At 45.5% G+C, this 14,658-nt stretch overlaps 1 pseudogene; it reads right to left on the reverse strand.

Moving 5' to 3' along the window:
• Window positions 1–12,510: 12,510 nt before the first annotated feature.
• LOC100952686 lies at window positions 12,511–13,460 on the reverse strand (annotated as a pseudogene).
• Between the last annotated feature and the right edge of the window lie 1,198 nt (window positions 13,461–14,658).

A 14,658-nucleotide genomic window follows, 5' to 3' on the forward strand; every position in this document is an offset into this window, starting at 1 on the left:
CCGAGTGGGCTTCTGCCTACCCTACTGCAGCCTTCATTTGCATGCACTTCATTTCTGCCCACCTAGCGTGGGGATGGGTGGGCACATGGGAAGAGACACGAAGGTCTCAGTCCCTGAGACTCTGACATGTTCGTGCCGGGGGTTGACCCGGGACTGCTTCCAGGAACACACCTGCCAGGGAGTACAGACAGCACCATAACAAAGGAAAAGGCTGGATGGCGGGACTGTCACAGGAAGACCTCAGCCTGTCCATCCTAAAGAAAGCTCTGATACAAGGTAGCTCTTCAGAGACCCCCTGTGCCTCCACATCCAACACCAACCAGGTAGTCCTTGGATGCTGGCTGTTGCCACCACACACACATCCCTCACCGGAGAAGGGGTGGAGAGGGACTCAGGTAAGGGCCCTCAAGGAGAGGAGTGTGTATGTGTGTGTGTGGGGGGGGGGGCACTTCACTACAAAGTGAAAGATGCATTTCAGCCTAAGTGGCTTATACTCCAGTCACTCCAGGAAACAAGACATGTGCCCTAACTACAGTACAAGGCAGTCCATCCGAGTGTCAGATGGCACCGCTTCTATTAAAACAATGACAGAAACCTAGCAGTGGAATTATGGGTTATTAGACCCAACCTGTTCAACGTACAAATGAAAATGCTCTGATGTTAAAAGTGAAAGGACATGTTCAAGGTCACTTATCTACTGTGGAGCCACTAGTAAAACCTAGGTTTCCCCATTCCCATTTCAATGTTCATTGTCCTTGTTCGTACCCTGGCCCCCTGGGCAGTGATTACTTTTGGCAGGATGATCTGTGTCATCTTGAGTAGAACCAGGTAAAGTAGACAGCAGAACACCTCCCCCCACCCCCAGGTCTTCAATTGCAGAGGAATTAAATTCAAGCCAATCTCTTCGGTCTTCATCTTTAAAATGGGCAAAGTCAAGACACAGGACTAGAAAGATTCCTCCTGTAAGTAATTGTCTGTCTGTGGGAATGTGGGAGGCTGCCATTTCTTCTGAAGGAATGGGCAGCTCCAGCTACACTCGTTTTGCAGAAATGAGAAATGATTTCTGAATCTGTTCCCCCCCAAAATACCAGTGATACATGGGTAAGAAACCACAAGACCACACTGGTGGCATCCAGCATGCGGCTGGGTTATCTGGTAAACCACACTGTAGTCTCCAGGAGTGCTCACCTTCCAAATGACTGCGTGACCTGGTAAGGGGTCTGCTTTTCTTCTAGGACCTTCCGGCTCATTTCCCCCCACTTATATAACTTCTTCAAACACGCAGGGGAAGAATCTGGTGCATTAGAGGGGCACAGAAAGGGCAGCTTAAACAACACTAAAATTGAGTCGATATGAGAGATTTGAGTCCCTTGACAAGTCATTCCCTGTTCACTCCCCCAGTTATGTGTGCAACAGATATTTGCTCACCACCATCTTTATAACAGGCACTATTGTAAGAACTAAGGACCTGAAGATGAATTAGACATGGTCCCTCAGGAACCAAGCCGTCAGGAAGCCTGGTCTGGTGGACAAGACTGATATGTGAGTTACGAGTCAAGTATAAGGGCTGTGGTTAAAAATGTAGCAGAAACTTCAGTTGCAGGACAGCACTGGAGATGTCTGGAGTACAAAGAATTTGGGCCACTTATTATTATTATTATTATTTTTGCCATAACAAGTCATTTGGCTAGAACTCCACCCATCACTTGTTTATTCCTCCAAGAAATTTATTGGGAGATTTCCATGGGCCTGGCACCATGCTAGATATTGGAAACACTTATAATTGAATGGCTCAGCACTGTTCCCTGAGGATGTCCTTAATATTGAAGAGTTTTAATTAATTACAACATGTATCTGTTTTGTTTTGTGAAGCATACATGGGGCAAGGGCAGCGCCCAAGCATCCCGTCCATCCCACAGCATGCCTCCTCCCAGATCACTCAGGGAGAATCAGAGTTTGGCTCCTTCCCGATCCCAGTCCCTGCGTCTCTTGCTCCATCCTCCTATCTTTGTGCTTTGCCTCTTAACTCTTCTGCTGCGGGACACTCTCCCAATCCTTGGCTGTTGTGACATTCTAGTGGTTCTTCTACTCTATTCTCATTTCCCCGGTATCTGAGAACAAACAAACAACAATATTCCCTCCTGGATGGTGTTTCCCTCCTGCCCTACAGCTTAATGCCAGGTTTGGGTTACTCTGGCCCATTCGAGAAGAAGCTGTTCTCCCACATCCCTTCAGTGTCTCTGCAGACAGCATAAAGGGAGCTTGTGTGGGCACAAGCTTATAAACGTCTTTGACACTTTGGAGTTTTTCTCTTCATAAATGGTTCACTTTCCAGCCCAAAGCCAGTACAGGAGAAAGCTATTTTGTAGGAAATGTGGGTGGCTGGGGTGAGATTGCCTTACTAACTCGGCACTGAACAAGGGTGTTATCACATTGTCCCTGTGGAGAGAGATGTTCCCAACATGGGACACTGATGGTCACTGTCTACTGCTCTTCCAGTCTCCCCTGAAAACTCAGGCCTCCCCTCCCGGTTTCTTGTTGGGCCATTCAGCCCTGCTGCTACATCCCTCAAGGCCCTGAGCCTCAAGCACGTCCTCTTCTGTCAATCCCTGATTGCCCACTGCTCTCCACCCGCCTGGGAGGCCCTGGGCCCTCGATAGCAGGCCTTGTCATCCCAGTGTTGGCTCTGCCTCTGTTCCTCCATTGTAGATCCTGCACTCATGGCATATCCTATTAGCCATCATGGGTCAAAGTTCTCCAGGCATAAAAAGAATGGCAGAAAGAGGGGCCCGGTGGAGTATAAAGCAGTGGTGGTGAGACACAACTCAGAATGGCAGGTGGAGTGCTGTTTGGATCAGCCTTTGCTGCAGGACACAGACGGTCATTGTCCAAGAGGGCACCCTCTGGCCAAACATGGTACTCGCCTCATGAGCACAGAGAAATGCAGACATCGTCACAGAGCAGTGCAATGGACTATGTTCTGCAATTCTTAAGGTAACATTTCAGAGACAAACAGTGTTATAATGAAGCAGCTCTACCAAGCAATGCTCAGGCGGCCTGTGTGTGAGGCTCAGAACCCTCAGTGCTGCTCTCTAGATCAGCAGCATCATTAACACGTGGGTGCTTTTAAAGACAGAGACTTAGTAAACCTGGATCTCGTGGAGCAGGGCCAAGGCAGTTGAATGAGCAGCCTAGTGAGCCTAGATTTGAAAGCCTCCACTCAGTGGGACACACCTCTCTTTCTAAAGAAATGTCTAATATTTAGATTATTACAAAGAGCCCTATTTTTCCATAGTCACCTTATGGTTCTGAGCTACATATGAATATATTTTAAAAGATTAAAAAAAAAAACCTTTCAATTTCATAGAAAACCAAATAATCATTCTAAAGTTAGGACAGATGAAATCTGTTTTCCCATTATGTCTATTTTATCTTTGGGTAGGAACATATTAAACTAATTGAGTTGGTGCTGGAGGTTTTTGTTTTCTTTTCATCTTATTTCAGATTGCATTGGGAAAACATGTATTTTATTTATTTTTTGAGACAACCTCACTTTGTTGCCATGGTGTCGTAGTCACGGCAACCTCAAACTCTTGGGCTCAAGAGACCCTCTTGCCTCAACCTTCCAAGTTGGGACTATAGGCATCTGCCACAATGCCTGGCTAGTTGTTTTTGCTTTTTGTTTTTTTTTTCTATTTTTAGTAGAGATGGGGTCTCGCTCTTGCTCAAGATGGTCTCAAACTCCTGAGCTCAAGCAATCTACTGGCCTCAGCCTCCCAAAGTACTAGGATTACAGACATGAGCCACTACGCCCTGCTTGGGAAAACATTTAAAGGATAATGGTGGGCGGTGCCTGTGGCTCAGAGAAGTAGGGCGCTGGCCCTATATGCTGGAGGTGGTGGGTTCAAACCCAGCCCCAGCCAAAAACTGCAAAAAAAAAGGAAGAAGAATGTTAAGAGCTGCTGCATTACAAATCACCTGAATGGACATTCCTTTCCTTTTCCTTTTCTCCTTAGCTGCCGGCCAACTTACCTTTTGTACAAGGCTCTGTGGCACGCCAGCGTTACAGGCTTTGCACAGGTGGCTTTCAGTAATGCTGAAAATAATACTGAGTTTGTAAAAATAAAGATAGAATAATGTGAAAATGCCAAAGTCTGCCATATCTCAATAGAATCACCTTTTCAGGCAAATTGAATAAAATCAAAACTTCGTGAACTAAGGGAACTCTGGGAGATGGATCTGATAGGAGTAAAACTATATTCAAAATAATGAGACAAATAACATACAGGCCAGTTCATCAGAGCTCCTGCTATGCAACTCATCTTAAAGGGTCCAGGCCATCCTAAGACAGGACGACAGGACCATATTTATACTCTTCTGTGTTTACCACTGGTTTCAGGAAAAAATGTCTTCTTTTGAAGTTTTCTAACCCCCTGGAGCTTGTAAGTCTGAGTGAAGAGATAAGATGAAAGGAGACCTTTGAAGACCTTTTATCACCAGAATCAATTTGAATATCTGGTGTGGCTTCTCTGGACTTAAAAGGAAAGGCAGAGGTTGTATTTTATGCAGGATTCTGCCACAACTAAGAGGGAGACTATCTTGTTCATCGTGGGTCCTGGCACCAATTCAGTAAATATTTAATAAATTGATTTTAGGGGTGGCGCCTGTGGCTCAAGGAGTAGGGTGCCAGCCCCATATACCAGAGGTGGTGGGTTCAAACCCGGCCCCAGCCCAAAACTGCAAAAATAAATAAATAAAAATAAAAATAATTGATTTAAAAAAATAGGCAGGTGGGCTGGGTGGGTGGGTGCAGTGGCTCACGCCTGTAATCCCAGCACCCCGGGAGGACAATGTGGGTGGACTGTCAGAGCTCAGGAGTTCAAGACCAGCCTGAACAAGAACAAGACCCTAATAAAAGGAGAAAAATGAACCATGCATTGTGGCAGGTGCTTGTAGTCCCAGCTATTCAGGAGGCTGAAGCAAGAGAATCGCTTGAGTCCAGGAGTTTGAGGTTGCTGTGAGCTATGATGCCATGGCACTGTATGGAGGGTGACAAAGTGAGACTATGTCAAAAAAAAAAAAAAAAAGAGCAGGTAACAAATGTGCTGGACACAACTTCTTTTGTCTTAGATGTAAACCCATAGCCAATAGTTACCTCCCTGAAGTTGTATTAAAAATATCTAAACAATTTACATTTACTATATTCGGTTGAACATTTTAAATTATATTAATTAAAACAATTAATGACTTCGACATGATCTAATCATCCTATTTTGTTTAGAACAAATCCATTCCATTTGAGGTAGTCCTAGAACAATAATATATACATTATTTTGAAATCAAAGTTGCTCCACTCCCTAAACAAAATGTTTTAAAAGAGTTTTGTGATATCTACAAATAAATTAAAAATCTCCAAAGCCAAAAAGACCAATCTAAGTCTACATATTTTAGTGAGAGAGAGGCAATTAAATGTGATCACAGATTTAATTTTTTTTTAATTTTAATATCTTGGTATTTCTAAAATCTCTTAGTAGAATACTTCATGAAAGCATGTTTATATATAACATTAGAAAAACCCACATGACCAAATAGACTTAAAGACACATATTTCATAAAACAGTTTTAAAGAGTTATAACCACTCAGTATCCTAATCCCCAAAATGTTTTTGCAAATCAGCCAGCAAGTAACCAAAAGAAAAACCCTCTGCCTTTCATATTATTTACTCTATGGTAACCATTTAATTTGGATTAAAGATACATTTAATTTGGTGAAATAATTATTGGTATTATATTCTTCTAGATAGTATGTTGCTTCAGAGGCATTTAAAGAATCTTCTATATTGCTTGAGCCCAAGAGTCTGAGGTTGCTGTGAGCTATGACACTACAGCACTCTGAGGGTGACAAAGTGAGACTCTGTCTCAAAAACAAAACAAAACAAGACAAACAAACAAACCCAGGCTGGGCAGGGTGGCTTATACCTGTAATCCTAGCATTGGAGTTCGAGGTGGGTGGATAGCTTAAGCTCAGGAGTTCCAGATCAGCCTGTGCTAAAGTGAGATCCTGTCTCTAAAAAACTAGCTGAGTATTGTGGCAGGTCCCTGTAGTTGCAGCTACTCAGGAGGCTGAGGCAAGAGGATCACTTTTGCCCAGGAGTTTGAGGTTGCTGTGAGTTATGATGCCAGGACACGCCTCCAAGGGTGAAAAAGTGAGACTCTGTCTCAAAAAAATAAATAAATAAATAAAAGCCTTGTATAGTGTTGAGTACACTATAGGAAAATAAAAATTAATCCCATGTTGGCCACAATGGTAATAATCACTTCCTGAATTTATGTGAACAATTTCCCCTTAAAAAAAAAGGACATTTAAATCTGCATCTACCACTCCATTCTGAGTAGTCAGGAATGAAACGAGGCCCCAAGCTTAGAGATAGCGGAAAAGCTAAAATATATCAATTCTTTAAAAATGTCAAATATTTGCCTCTTGAATGAAATAAAAAAATCTTATGAACTATATGCCACACTGCAACTCAGATAATATTCTTTCCTATACTTATTAGGTAATATTTTCACTTCAAATTTATAATTAGAAAAGAGATGGAGAGATTTCTATAAACCCAAAGATATCAATTGTGAACAGAAGCCTGAATATCCTGTTTTCAGCCCTGGTTCTGACTGATAGGTAATTTTTAGAAAATGTGGTTCCCACCTCCACCTTGCTCCCAGGAGAGGATACGAACATTTTGGAAAGGGAGAAAAGTCGTAAACTGTTGGCGTACTGTATATTTTAATATGGCACAAAATATTCTCTTATAAATAAAAGTGGAACAAAGTATTTGGTAAAATTTCATTTTGTTCTTCAACATGGACACGGTTGGGTTTTCTCAGACAGGAATATAGCAACAGTGACCTGAGATACACCCGTAACTCTGCAAACCAGCAGTTGGGATGCTACTCGGTGCAATGGGGGGAGGGGAGCAATCTCTCAGCATCTAGCCCTTTAATACCAAGCAACGTCTAATTTGGTAATTACAGATCTGACTTGTGGAGAAAATGGGGTTTTGTTTCAGACGTAGTTAATTCAGGCAACTTGGAAGCTCTCTCTTTGATTGACCTCTTCAAATGTTTCACTCTTCGTTCATTAAAAAGCATTTATTTTCAGTTAGTTATGATCTCCTTGGCAGGAAGTGAGAAACTGCTTAAATGGAAGGAGTTTCATCTCAGGTCCTGTGTACTCTAAGATAAACTACCACCAAGTTTTCCTCTCCTGGGTAGAGACGAAGACCCCAAATGCAATCTTTGTAAAAGAAGTTATGATCAGTGTGACTAATACTCTAAATTTAGAAATAATTATCTATTCAGATGTAGGGGAAGAGTCTCAGTTTCAGAGGTGTTACTAAAGGTTACTGGTAAAACCAATTTGACTTCTAGTGGGGAAATTTTTGAAAAATATACTGTGAGGAAATAGCAAGGTTAGTTGGTTTTTCTAAAGGAGCAGCAAATGGCGTTCAAACCATGAGTGGTTAGAGAAACTGGGACACTGTAAAGTCAAGTGTCCAAAGTCTATCGGTTGGAAGCCAGGACTAAGGAAAAGTATTCTAGGATTGATGTTCTTTCTCGCTGGGGAAAAGGGCTTAATTGATCTCAGACAACCACAAAACAGTGCTAATTGGATTAGCAACGCACGGATATTCAGACACCTGCAACTCACTGCTCCGAATTCCTTAGGATTTAGCTGCTATTTTGAAAATATTAGGTTATTAAGTATGAATGTGGGTTCCACTGTGGAACCAATGCAGCACAGACAGCTTGAAATATCAACGAAATATTTGGGAAGGACGTGGCTAATGAACACACAGTACGTGGATGGTTTGAGAAGTTCCATTCTGGTGATTTGAATCTTGACAATGAGCCACATGGCAACCTGAGATCAAGGTGGATAATGATGAGCTGAAAGCTGCAGTGGAAGCGAATCCCTCCCAACCTACTTGTGAATTAGGAGCAAGGTTTGACATTACTATTCCAACAATATTGGGCCATTTGAAACAAATCATCAAGATAAAGAAACTGGGTAGATCAAACAAATGTCTGAAGAATTGTCTGGACGCTTGCTTTTCTTTGTAGTCATGAAACAAAAGCAAGCCATTTCTACATGTATTGTAGACAAAAATGGCTTCTTTTTTTTTTTTTTTTTTGAGACAGAGCCTCAAGCTGTCCCTCTGGGTAGACAGCCATGGCAGCACAGCTCACAGCAACCTCCAACTCCTGGCCTCAAGCGAGTCTCCTGCCTCCGCCTCCCAAGTAGCTGGGACCACAGGCGCCCGCCACAACGCCCGGCTATTTTTTGGTTGCAGCTGTCATTGTTGTTTGGCAGGTCCAGGCTGGGGATTCGAACCCGCCACCTTAGGTGTACGTGGCTGGCGCCTTAGCCAGTTGAGCTATAGGCGCCGAGCCAAATGGCTTCTTTTTGACAATTGTAAGCATTTAGCACTATGGTTGGATAATGATGAAGTGCCAAAACGGAGCCCCAAACTATTCATCAAAAAAAAAGCTAATGGTGTCTGGTGGTGCAGAGCTGGTGTCATCCACTACAGCTTCATGCAACCTCGTTAATCGATTACAGCAGATGTCTAATGCTGATTGGATGACATTATGAGTATGCTTGTGACTAAGCAGCTGAGAGTGGTCAATAGACAGGCCAGTCCTCTTCCAAGACAATGCTGGACCACACGTTACACAAACAACTTTACTCAAAACTACAAGAAGCTGGACTTGGAAACTCTCTGTCATCCACTGTATTTTGCACCAACTGACTACCACTTCTTCCAGGCTTTGGATCATTTCTTGCAAGGAAAAATATTTGATTCTCAACAGTTGTTGAAACACTCTCTCTCTAGGCTTCTTTGCTGCTGGTGTACATAGTGCTACTGTGTCGGTAGTTTTGGTGCATACTCTGATTAATTGTACTACTTCTTGTTTGCGATATAATAAACTTACACTCTCACTGAATTAAACCAACGCTCTAACACTATGAGATCATAGCATCCTAGGATTATGCTGCCACTGTAGTAGGAGAGATAACTTTTTTACTATTTCAAGAACTAGCAAAATAGGAGTGAATAAATATGCTATTTTAATCAAACAGTTATTTGCTGAGCACCCTGTGGATGTCAGGCTCTCTTTCAGGCACCGGGCCCATGCAGATAAGATCCTTGGCCAGGGGCAGTGGCTCATGTCTGTAATCCTAGCACTCTGAGAGGCTGAGGAGGGCAGAGTGCTCGAATTCAGGAGTTTGAGACCTGCCTGAGCAAAATTGAGACCCTGTCTCTACTAAAATAGAAAACTAGCTGGGCATGATGGGAGGTACCTGTAGTCATAGCTACTGGGGAGGCTGAGGTAAGAGGATCTCTTGAACCCAACAGTTTGAGGTTGCTGTGAGCTATGATGACGCCAGGGCACTCTACCCAGGGGGAGGGAGTGAGACTGTCTCAAAAAACAAAACAAAACAAAACAAAACAGATCCTTGCTGTTATGGAGCTTACCTTCTAACATTGAATAGCATTTCATTGATAGGTAGGGGGAAAGTGTGGAGATACTTTGAGTTCGAAAATATCATGAAATACAGGCTAGAGAGAAAAAAAACCAATCTGATTTTAAGATGTTTGATGGGAGGCAATCGGACCCTGTGAACTGAGGACTAAGTAGAAAGAAAAAATGACTTGTTGCAACCAGTTTTTCCTCTCCCTCTTCCTGAACCTGCAATTTGGGCTATAAAAATATGGTTGTTTTGTCAGTCAGTAAACCAGGAACAATTTAGGTGGCATTAATTTAATGAGTTTGTTACCAGGCTGTTAGAGAAATCAATAAATGTTTACATTCTATCCCCTGAGGTGGCTTACTGCCACCATTAGTTATTCTGTTGGCCCGGAAAATGTTAAAAAGGTGTGGTGAACAGAAACATTTTACCTGTGCAATTAGAAATAGTTTGTACTCTGTAACTTTAGGACTTGCTAAAGTTGTAAAGTATTTGGTTGTCTTTGCTTTTTGATTTGTAGTTTTGTCTTCGCGGTAAGTTACTAAGTTGTACTGTTTGGGTATAAAGACCTCTGCTGTCACAATACAATCAGGCTTATCACCCGGGATAAGGACAAGCTATTGTTCTTACAGAATGTCCGGCCTTCTCCAGCGTCCCAGTGGACTATTCCAAATAGTTTCACTTTACAAAATCAACTCACTCTCCTGTTTATGGTGAAAGTCGTTTCATGCTGAGAAACACTAAAACTTTGTAGTGGTTTTATTTGAGCATCTGAAGAGATGTGCTCCTCTTGGAGCGAGGAGTCTATCTTGTCATTCTGTTGGGAAGAAAAAAATAACAAGTTTTCTTTTCTTTTTTTTTAATTACAAAAGCAATGTGTCCTTTACAGAAAAATCAAGTAAAATTAAGCAGGAAAAAAAATCACCCATAATTCTACCAATCACTTAAAGATTTTAAAAATCAACTCTTGGTGTTTATTGGTCCAGTCTTGGAACATATGGTACATAGTGTTTTGTGATTTGTCTCTTCGCCCCCTTAATAACCTTTGCCTTGTCGTCTATTTCTTAACAACTGTGTAAATGTGAGGTTTATAACTGACTTTATACAAGGGCATGGTAGTCAGGAGAAAATTTTTATTTTCTTAGTAACATCATTGGGCTCATCCCTTCAGTCGTTCTCTAAATCTCTAAGTGACCTCTGACCAACAGGATTCGGTATCTGCTCACTGCCCGGGGTAGGATCGCCTGGGCTTCCTGCCACCCGCATCGCAGAAGGACCTCACTGCCGGCCACAGTCCCCTGTCGGAGCCACACCTCAGTTTCCCGCAGGGAAGGCAATCTGCAGACCCAGGGGCCACAACCCATAGGGTTCCACGTCCTCCCCTACATCCCGTTTATACAGCAGAGCCTGAGTTAAGGGGTGGCCGCGGTCACCTTGTGCCCCTTCTTTCCACAACATTTGGGCCGGCGCTTCGCCTTCCCTGGCGGACCGTCCCCGCATTCCACCGCGGAGCAGAGACCCGCGAGGTTCCTGGGAGCGAAGGTGCCGGCCCAGCCCGGTGCTGCGCGCCGCGGAGCCGCGCGGGGCCGCGCCGTCCCCGAGTGATGACGCGCTTCCTGCCCTCCCGGCGCTCGCGGGCCGTGCGCTCGCGCTCGCTCTCGGCTCTTGTTCCGCGCCCGGAGCCAGCGGCGGCGGCGGCAGCGGCTGAGGCGGCTGCAGGAGCGGAGCGGGCGCCCGGCGCGCGGGGGGACGCCGGCTGCACTCCCGGCAGGCGCTCTGCAATGAGACAGTAAATGCATCCCCCGGTAAGGCGCACGGCTCACTCGGGTTTTTCTCCTCCTCCAGCTGCATGCACGTTGCATGAATTTCTCGTGTCTTTTCCCTCCCCTCTCCAGAAGGAAAATGTGGGTGGTTTTTTCCTCCCTTTTGCTTCTTGTGAGTGATGCCAATGCAGAAAAAACCCGCAAAGCTCCCAGATTTGATGGTCTAGAAGGGCTTTTTGCAGGAAAATAAAGATAAAATGAAATTAATGCACCTGTCTATTGCACATGTATGTTTCACCGCGCTGGACCCGGGCGCAGCGGTTTGCAAACAGCCTCACAGCCGGCGCCCGAGAGCAGATTACCGGCCGTGGGCAGCCGGTCCCCTCGGGGGCTCCTGCTGGGTTTCCGGTAACTGGGCTTTGAAAAGCGGCCCCGCCTGTATGGAGTGTCCCCTCGACCCTGGCAGGGCCCCCGTGCCAAGAGAGTTGGCGCGGGCGGAGCGGCTTCATTCCAGCACTGGCCGCCCGGACTCCAGCGCCACTTTGCAAAGAAGTCTCCCGCCGAGGCTCTGGGGCAAAGACAGCCGGTTGGTGCGGAGCCCCTTCACCAGCGCTGGACTCTCAGACCTGCCGATCCCACGACTCCCCCGTACTTGGCAATCTCGCCACGGCAAACTGCTGCGGGCTGAGAGATGGGGCCAGCGCCTGGCCGAGAGCAAAGCCAGGATTTGGAGTCAGTGCGGCTGGCTTCCCACTGACCGAGAGGCTCTCTCTCCTAACCCGGCCCTGCGCGCTGAAATTTCGCGCCCACTGGGAACTGGAGGGACCTGGATACTGGCATTTCGGGATCCCTGAGGGGACTGAGGAACGACTTTCGAGGGCGCCATATTTTCAGTGGGTCTAGGCTGAGGAGGGGAGGGGGCGAGCAGCGTCTGGGCCCGGGGCTAGCGCAGCGCCCGGCTAGGGGGGCAAGAGCTACTGTCGCCGAGAAAGTTTGCGCGCCGAGGTAGACGCGGAGGCTGCCGCGCAGGGAGCGCAAGGCAGCTGTCCCCGCAAGGGCGCACTGGCTGCAGCGTGTCGCCAGGCGGGCCCGGCGGGGCGTGGGGCCGAGAGCCGCGGTCCAGGACAACGTGCTCGGCTTGCCGCCTTTCCCTGTCCCGCGGAGACGCAGCGATCAGGCTCTGAGGCACAGGGAACACGCCCCTCTTCCCCGCAGCTACGGCTGTTCAGGCACTCCGCCGGGGCTGTGCGCTTGGCGGCGTCCCCGGGCTGGGCGCCGGGTGTAGAGCATTTTCCTGGCGCCAGGGCTCGCGTGAGACCTCTGCGGGGCGCAGGAGCTCACTCTGGGGGAGAGGAGGCCCCCTGGTTCCAGCATCGGGGCAACGGCCTGGTTTATGGTCGCCCCGAGGCTGCCTACCAATCTGAGCCTCCAGTCCTCTCCTTGGCTTTGGTGGCGACAGCAGTAGCGCCCGCGGCTGCGTGCTCGGCTCTCGCCGCAATTCCAGCTTGTGGAGACTGGGGAAGGGAGGCGTTTCCAGAAGTTGGGCTTCCGTGACGCGTGGGGAAACTTAGATTCTTGCTGCCCGTGAAGAACCAGGATGAATTGGGTGAGAGTCCCTGCGTCTTCTGGTGAAAACTAATCTCGGGTTATTTCCAGAAGATGAGAGAGCAATGAGCTGAATTGTTGGTGTAGTCAAAGACACAGTTAAAAGACAGGAGGGTAGGGCTGCTATCCTAGAGAAATGGACCCAGAAATTAGGGACGTAAATTATTCTGGTACTGTAAGTACTACTTACTTTTGCTTCTAGAATCACCTGGATGTGTTGAATTGTGGCATTCGTCAGGTTGCACACTGCCCTCCCTTCTCCAGATCTTGGAGGTGGCGATTTCACAGAAATTGGGTGGTGAGGACTCTTTGCTTTGAAATGGATTGTGACCTCTGCTTTGTGAAGGGGCAGGGAACTTAGTCAGCTGAGTGCAGCAGGAATGTGCCAGGTTTTCTTTTTGGTGTGTTAATGAAACGATGTCACAGTGTTGAGGTTATGTCAGCACTTCGGGTGTTCATCATCGATTGGAGAGGCTGGAAGAGACCCACAAAACCCAGAAACTCCTGGATGACTGATTAGATGTGGGGTGGGAGAGGGGAAAGGCTCACATCTCAGACATGCGCTCTCTGAAGTATTAGGCTGCTCATTCCCGCATTCACTTCGTTAAGTATCTCCAAAAATGCCTCCTCGGTGGATGTCAGCCATCAGTTTTCAAGATTCTAACTTCCTTGGAGGCTTATTTGGGACTTCTATGTAAAAACTGAGGTGGGTGTGACAAGTGGCCTTAGAAGGGATAATGGCAGGAATGCAAAGTAGTTTTTTTTTCTATTGAGCATTAGAATCATGGAAAACATCCAGAACCCAAGATACATTTCTCCAAAATTAGCATAGCTGATTTAGAAAAGAAATCACTTGCAGAAAGGCTCCATCTGGTTTGTAAAGTTTCCAGTCTTGGAGGTGGTATATTAATCACAGAAACATAGGTCACTTCAGATTGGGGAAGCCACTGGCTTCTTTCTGTCTTCGTACTCATTTAAGATACCAAGGAGATACCAAAGAGTTACTAGAATCTCCGATTTTGGAATTGATCAACTCCAAAGAGAAAGTGAACTTTGAAAAACTCAACCCTCTGGAATGAGTTACTGGGGATTATCTGTACAGGCATAGGCTGTATGTGTGTTTTGAATTTACCTACAGCTGACTTGTTCAGGTTTTTAAAAACACTGTTCCCTAGAATATTTTTAAGTTAGGGCTTAGAAGTAGAGATGATGTGTGTGTGCGCGGGTGCATGGGCTATTCTCTAGTCCCGTTTTTTTTTTCCCCTTTTCTCTAAATTATACAGCTTTCTTCCCTAGTCTCTTACTCTCGGAAATTAGTTCTCAAGAACAGTTAAGTTACAGGTGGTGAACAATGTCAATTTTTGCTGATTATGCTCAGGAAAAAAAAACTATACTTCTACAGGTGTGTTTATTCATTTTAGTATTATGTATCTGCATACACGCCACATAGTATGTATATGTTAAACATTATATAATAAAAATCAACTTTGGAAAGAGAAGCTTTATTGCAAACCCTCTAATCTTTATTTCTAAGTTTACTACCTTCATATTTATGATTTTTACATGTCTTTCAACAAATTGCTTTGTTGCCTCTTGCCTGATTCCTATTATCAATTCATGATCAAAGTTTCTGCATTTTTTTCCTATTAAGATTTTGAAACTTGAAAAGGTTAGAAAATGCTGGGCAGCGCCTGTGGCTCAAAAGGGTTGGGTGCCGGTCCTGGAGATGGTGGGTTCAAACCCAGCCCTGGCCGGGAC

This window comes from Otolemur garnettii, unplaced genomic scaffold (assembly GCF_000181295.1).
Source record: "Otolemur garnettii isolate 467f Iridium unplaced genomic scaffold, OtoGar3 scaffold00011, whole genome shotgun sequence".
Taxonomy (NCBI): domain Eukaryota; kingdom Metazoa; phylum Chordata; class Mammalia; order Primates; family Galagidae; genus Otolemur; species Otolemur garnettii.